We start from the raw sequence: 7,893 nt of genomic DNA, 5'->3' as shown, positions 1-7,893 counted from the left end.
ATTTGTAAGTCATCTGGAGAAAGGGGGAAACAGTCAGGTGGCAACATTTGCAGGTGATGCTCGAGATGGTCTGCTTTGTTCTTAACTGTGAAGCGCTTCCAAGAGATCTCACAAAACTAAGTCAGTGGGCAACAAAGTGGCAAATGAAAGCTAACGATGTCGATGAATGGAGAGTAACCTACACGGGGGCGGGCGGGGGAAGGGGGAGAGAAAATCATCCCCGACTCTACATACAAAACGACGGGGACTAATTTAAGCTCTAACCACTCAGGAGAGGAGGAGATCTTGGAGTCACTGAGGAGCGTTCCCTGAAAACATCCACTCTACGTGCAGCAGCAGCCAAAAACGCGCGCATAACGTCAGGAATCCTTTAAAAATGGGACAGAGGAGAAGACCGCAGAGAATCTCTCATCGCCTCTCTATAAAGCCACGGTACGTCCACATCTTGCACACGGCGTCGCCTCCGCGCCAAAGAGACCAACTGGCTTTGGAAGGGCTTCAGAAAAGGGCAGCAGAAACGATGAGGGGTTTGGAGCGGGTCCCATAGGAAGAGAAGAGAGATTAAAAAGCCTGGGACTTTTCAAGCTTAGAAAAAGAGGAGACTCAGGGGCGATACGATAGAGGCCTATAAAATCATGACTGGGGTGGAAAAGGGGAACAAGGAAACAAAAAGTTATGTACGCGTTCCCTTAAGAACTAAGGGTCGCCACATGAAACGAACAGGTAGCAGAGGCTGAACACAAAAAGGCAGTTTCTCCTTCACGCAGCGTGCTCTCAGCCCGCGGAACTCCTTGCCACAGGAGGTTGAGACGACCAGGACTCTACATGGGTTCAAAAACAGAACTAGATACATTCACGGAGGTCAGGGCCATCAGCGGCGTCCCTAGCCTCTGGTTTGTCAGTCAGAGCCTGGAAACCGACGACAGGAGAGGGATCGCTCGAGTCCCGTCTGTTGGCTCCCTCTGGGGCATCAGGCACCGGCCGCTGTCGGAAGACAGGAGACTGGGCTAGACGGACCCATGGCCGTTCTTACAATCTTAACACAGCCCCCCCCCCCCAAAAAGCCACGCTTACCCGAGCTCCACTTGGACGTTTCCCAGGGCAAGTCCCCTGTTGGCTGCTCACTCAGTTCGCTCTGGCTGCCTCCGGGATAAGGCTGCTGGCTCCAAGCGCCTTGCTTCCAACCCAGTCAGCCCCTGAAGGCCCCCACCTGCATCAAAGCACTCTCGACGGCCAAACACACGGTCTCTCAGTCCCCGCAACTAGCGCCAGTCAGACAAATCCTCAGAAACACACACACACACACACACACACACACACACACACACACACACACACACATCCCACCAGCCCACAGCACAGCCCCCTCACCCCAACACCACCTTCCCCCCCCACCAAAGAGCCACACTTACCCCACAGCTCCTCTCGGACGTTTCCCAGGCTAACGCCGAAACGCTTCCAGTTCCACGAGCAGGCCCAGGTAGGCAGGCAGGCAGCCCTTCAGAGTCTCCATGCACGGAGGAGACGATGGAGCGGAGAGGAGGGATTTCAAGCTGTGAAAGCAACTGGGGGAAACATTAGAGGAAGGGGGAGCCTGTACGGGAAGGATGGGCTCCACCTAAACCAAAAAGGGAACCCGGCTGCCGGCACTTAGCATTAAAAAGGGCGGAGAGCCGTTTTTAAACTGGAGGCTAAAGGAAAGCCGACGGGTGCGGAGGGGCACCTGCATCGGACAGAGACATCTCTTAGGGGACATCTCTATTAAGGGAGAGGCTGGGTACGAGCAGACGAGAAACAGTCACATGAAAAAGGGTCTAACGTGTCTGGAAACGGCAGACAGACAAAGAGTGACATTTTGCAAGGGCTTCTAGACCTCTAAATATTAAGTGGGTGAACCAGAACGCCTCGTATCAAAAGGAGGCTACCGATACAATAGGCACCACGGAAACTTGGCCGAAGGAGGACGACCCACGGGACAGTGTCATACCAGGGTACTGTCAAAGTCAGACACACAGGACTCAGATTTGTCAGAGCGGTGCAGGGTGCAACACGCAAAAGAAGGCCACAGGCTACTGCGTCAATCGCCCTTGCGTTCACTCCAAGGATTTTATCCAAGGCGTGGTGCGGCTGCGATTGGGCAGATTCCAATCACACAGACCGCGGGGACTCGAGCCCCTTGGTCAGTCAGTCCCCAGACAGCGACGGCTCCCGTACTCACACGGCACAGGGAAGACGGATACACACGGAGACAAGAGAGTCTGAGAGGAAGGAGGCCTCTAGAAGGAGGACGACCAACGGGACAGTGTCATACCAGGGTACGTCTCGGAAGGACACAACAGGTCGTGCTGGTGGGGGAGCGGCGGCACTAGCCGCGAAAGAAAATGCAGAGTCAAGTGAAGTAAAAAAACATCTTGAACGAACCAAAAGGTTCCCCAGAATCTCAGTGGGGGGGAAAAGAGGTGGGGGCGGGCGGGGTAGTAAATCCATGCTCGAAGAAGAAGAAGAAGAAGAAGGCGGCGGCCGCAGGGAACTATTACCCACCACCTGACCAGGACAGCGATAGTGACTATGAAATGCTAAGGGAGATTAGCGAGGCCATCAAAATTAAAGCCTCAGTAATAATAGTGGGGGATTTCAACTATCCCCATATTGACTGGGTAACAACACCTCACCTCAGGACGGGATGCACAGGTAACATTTCTTGAGACTTTAAAATGATTGCTTCTTGGAGCAAGCGGTTCTGGAACCCGCAAGGGGAGAGGCAATTCTTGACTCAGTCCTAAGCCGAGCACGGGATCTGGTGGTCCGAGGGGTAAATACAAGTGGAGCGCTGGGAAACGGCGACCATAACGCCATAACATAGAACATTTCCCTGTGGTGGGAAAAGGCACCTCAGCCGCCCAACACTGTGGCACGCACTCAATTTCAGAAAGGGGAACTAGACAAAAGTGAGGAGGTTGGTCAAAAAGGTACAGTGCCAAAAGGAAAAACCCTGCCAGCTGCATGGACACTTTTCCAAGACACCGTAAGAGAGGCCCAACTGAAATGTACACCCCAAACACACACACACACACACACACACACACACACACACACACACACACACAGTGTAAGAAAACCCCCAAGTAACCGAAGCAGCGAGACAGAGAGAAGAGAGGCGCACCATTTAAAAAGAAGTGGGGAAGACAGAAAGGAGCAGAAACGGTCCAATTCAGTGTCAAAATAGAAGCAGCCACCGCCGCCGCCGCCGCCAAAAGGAGTTTGAAGAACAGCCAGCCAAACAGTCAAAAAAGTAATTAAAAAAAGCCATTCGGCTCAGTACATCAGAAGCGGGAAGCCCGCTAAACCACCAGCGGGGCCGCTTGACCACCGAAATGCTAAAGGAGCACTCCAAGGCGATGAGGTCGTTGTTGCAGAAACCACATGAATTCTTTGCTTTCCTCTTCACGGCTGACGATGGCGTTAGGGAGATTCCCCAACTCGAGCAATTCTTTGTAGCTGACAAAGCTGAGGCATCGTCCCAGACTGAGGTGTCCCTAGAGGAGGTTTGGGAGCAAAGCGAGAAAACTTCACAGTAACAAGTCAGCGGGACCGGACGCCATTCACCACCCAAGAGTTCTGAAAGAAGTCAGATGTGAAACTGCACAAGTATTAAGCTGGGTTTCGTAACCTAGCCCTTAAAAATCAAGCTTCCCTAGCTAATGACCGGAAAGACAGCTAACGGGACGCCAAGATTTTTCAAAAGGGCTCTAGAGGCCATCCTCCCGGCAATTACAGACCGGTAAGTCGAACGGCAGCACCCGCCAAGTTACTTGGAACTACGGTCATGCCTAAAATTGTCCGACACACAGCTCAACATAATTTGTTGGGTGTGGGGGAAGCCAACCAACATGGCTTCTCTAAAGGGAAGTCACGTCTTACTACTAGAGAGTTCTGTGACGGGGGACAACAGACATGCGGCCAAGGGGGGAGCCAGTGGCTACAGCGTACTTAGATTTCCAGAAAGCCTTTGACAAGCTCCCTCACCAAAGGCTCTCACGTCAAGTACGTTGTCGTCAAGGGAGAAGAGGGAAGGTCCTCCCATGGACTGACAACTGGCTAGAGAGAGACAGGAAACTAAGGGTAGGAATAAATGGTCAGTTTTCAGAACGGAGAGAGGGGCCACCCCAAAGGGTCCGTACTGGGACCCATCCTATTTGTAAGTCATCTGGAGAAAGGGGGAAACAGTCAGGTGGCAACATTTGCAGGTGATGCTCGAGATGGTCTGCTTTGTTCTTAACTGTGAAGCGCTTCCAAGAGATCTCACAAAACTAAGTCAGTGGGCAACAAAGTGGCAAATGAAAGCTAACGATGTCGATGAATGGAGAGTAACCTACACGGGGGCGGGCGGGGGAAGGGGGAGAGAAAATCATCCCCGACTCTACATACAAAACGACGGGGACTAATTTAAGCTCTAATCACTCAGGAGAGGAGGAGATCTTGGAGTCACTGAGGAGCGTTCCCTGAAAACATCCACTCAACGTGCAGCAGCAGCCAAAAACGCGCGCATAACGTCAGGAATCCTTTAAAAATGGGACAGAGGAGAAGACCGCAGAGAATCTCTCATCGCCTCTCTATAAAGCCACGGTACGTCCACATCTTGCACACGGCGTCGCCTCCGCGCCAAAGAGACCAACTGGCTTTGGAAGGGCTTCAGAAAAGGGCAGCAGAAACGATGAGGGGTTTGGAGCGGGTCCCATAGGAAGAGAAGAGAGATTAAAAAGCCTGGGACTTTTCAAGCTTAGAAAAAGAGGAGACTCAGGGGCGATACGATAGAGGCCTATAAAATCATGACTGGGGTGGAAAAGGGGAACAAGGAAACAAAAAGTTATGTACGCGTTCCCTTAAGAACTAAGGGTCGCCACATGAAACGAACAGGTAGCAGAGGCTGAACACAAAAAGGCAGTTTCTCCTTCACGCAGCGTGCTCTCAGCCCGCGGAACTCCTTGCCACAGGAGGTTGAGACGACCAGGACTCTACATGGGTTCAAAAACAGAACTAGATACATTCACGGAGGTCAGGGCCATCAGCGGCGTCCCTAGCCTCTGGTTTGTCAGTCAGAGCCTGGAAACGGACGACAGGAGAGGGATCGCTCGAGTCCCGTCTGGTGGCTCCCTCTGAGGCATCAGGCACCGGCCGCTGTCGGAAGACAGGAGACTGGGCTAGACGGACCCATGGCCGTTCTTACAATCTTAACACAGCCCCCCCCCCCCAAAAAGCCACGCTTACCCGAGCTCCACTTGGACGTTTCCCAGGGCAAGTCCCCTGTTGGCTGCTCACTCAGTTCGCTCTGGCTGCCTCCGGGATAAGGCTGCTGGCTCCAAGCGCCTTGCTTCCAACCCAGTCAGCCCCCGAAGGTCCCCACCTGCATCAAAGCACTCTCGACGGCCAAACACATGGTCTCTCAGTCCCCGCAACTAGCGCCAGTCAGACAAATCCTCAGAAACACACACACACACACACAGACACTCATCCCACCAGCCCACAGCACAGCCCCCTCACCCCAACACCACCTTCCCCCCCCACCAAAGAGCCACACTTACCCCACAGCTCCTCTCGGACGTTTCCCAGGCTAACGCCGAAACGCTTCCAGTTCCACGAGCAGGCCCAGGTAGGCAGGCAGGCAGCCCTTCAGAGTCTCCATGCACGGAGGAGACGATGGAGCGGAGAGGAGGGATTTCAAGCTGTGAAAGCAACTGGGGGAAACTTTAGAGGAAGGGGGAGCCTGTACGGGAAGGATGGGCTCCACCTAAACCAAAAAGGGAACCCGGCTGCCGGCACTTAGCATTAAAAAGGGCGGAGAGCGGTTTTTAAACCGGAGGCTAAAGGAAAGCCGACGGAAAGGGTGCGGAGGGGCACCTGCATCGGACAGAGACATCTCTTAGGGGACATCTCTATTAAGGGAGAGGCTGGGTACGAGCAGACGAGAAACAGTCACATGAAAAAGGGTCTAACGTGTCTGGAAACGGCAGACAGACAAAGAGTGACATTTTGCAAGGGCTTCTAGACCTCTAAATATTAAGTGGGTGAACCAGAACGCCTCGTATCAAAAGGAGGCTACCGATACAATAGGCACCACGGAAACTTGGCCGAAGGAGGACGACCCACGGGACAGTGTCATACCAGGGTACTGTCAAAGTCAGACACACAGGACTCAGATTTGTCAGAGCGGTGCAGGGTGCAACACGCAAAAGAAGGCCACAGGCTACTGCGTCAATCGCCCTTGCGTTCACTCCAAGGATTTTATCCAAGGCGTGGTGCGGCTGCGATTGGGCAGATTCCAATCACACAGACCGCGGGGACTCGAGCCCCTTGGTCAGTCAGTCCCCAGACAGCGACGGCTCCCGTACTCACACGGCACAGGGAAGACGGATACACACGGAGACAAGAGAGTCTGAGAGGAAGGAGGCCTCTAGAAGGAGGACGACCAACGGGACAGCGTCATACCAGGGTACGTCTCGGAAGGACACAACAGGTCGTGCTGGTGGGGGAGCGGCGGCACTAGCCGCGAAAGAAAATGCAGAGTCAAGTGAAGTAAAAAAACATCTTGAACGAACCAAAAGGTTCCCCAGAATCTCAGTGGGGGGGAAAGAGGTGGGGGCGGGCGGGGTAGTAAATCCATGCTCGAAGAAGAAGGAGGCCGCAGGGAACTATTACCCACCACCTGACCAGGACAGCGATAGTGACTATGAAATGCTAAGGGAGATTAGCGAGGCCATCAAAATTAAAGCCTCAGTAATAATAGTGGGGGATTTCAACTATCCCCATATTGACTGGGTAACACCTCACCTCAGGACGGGATGCACAGGTAACATTTCTTGAGACTTTAAAATGATTGCTTCTTGGAGCAAGCGGTTCTGGAACCCGCAAGGGGAGAGGCAATTCTTGACTCAGTCCTAAGCCGAGCACGGGATCTGGTGGTCCGAGGGGTAAATACAAGTGGAGCGCTGGGAAACGGCGACCATAAGGCCATAACATAGAACATTTCCCTGCGGTGGGAAAAGGCACCTCAGCCGCCCAACACTGTGGCACGCACTCAATTTCAAAAAGGGGAACTAGACAAAAGTGAGGAGGTTGGTCAAAAAGGTACAGTGCCAAAAGGAAAAACCCTGCCAGCTGCATGGACACTTTTCCAAGACACCGTAAGAGAGGCCCAACTGAAATGTACACCCCAAACACACACACACACACACACACACACACACAGTGTAAGAGAACCCCCAAGTAACCGAAGCAGCGAGACAGAGAGAGAAGAGAGGCGCACCATTTAAAAAGAAGTGGGGAAGACAGAAAGGAGCAGAAACGGTCCAATTCAGTGTCAAAATAGAAGCAGCCACCGCCGCCGCCGCCGCCAAAAGGAGTTTGAAGAACAGCCAGCCAAACAGTCAAAAAAGTAATTAAAAAAAGCCATTCGGCTCAGTACATCAGAAGCGGGAAGCCCGCTAAACCACCAGCGGGGCCGCTTGACCATCGAAATGCTAAAGGAGCACTCCAAGGCGATTAGGTCGTTGTTGCAGAAACCACATGAATTCTTTGCTTTCCTCTTCACGGCTGACGACGGCGTTAGGGAGATTCCCCAACTCGAGCAATTCTTTGTAGCTGACAAAGCTGAGGCATCGTCCCAGACTGAGGTGTCCCTAGAGGAGGTTTGGGAGCAAAGCGAGAAAACTTCACAGTAACAAGTCGGCGGGACCGGACGCCATTCACCACCCAAGAGTTCTGAAAGAAGTCAGATGTGAAACTGCACAAGTATTAAGCTGGGTTTCGTAACCTAGCCCTTAAAAATCAAGCTTCCCTAGCTAATGACCGGAAAGACAGCTAACGGGACGCCAAGATTTTTCAAAAGGGCTCTAG

The sequence above is a fragment of the Pelodiscus sinensis genome, chromosome 1, assembly GCF_052426305.1.
Source record: "Pelodiscus sinensis isolate ZL-2025 chromosome 1, ASM5242630v1, whole genome shotgun sequence".
In the NCBI taxonomy this organism is placed as follows: domain Eukaryota; kingdom Metazoa; phylum Chordata; order Testudines; family Trionychidae; genus Pelodiscus; species Pelodiscus sinensis.
This window is presented reverse-complemented; position numbering follows the sequence as displayed.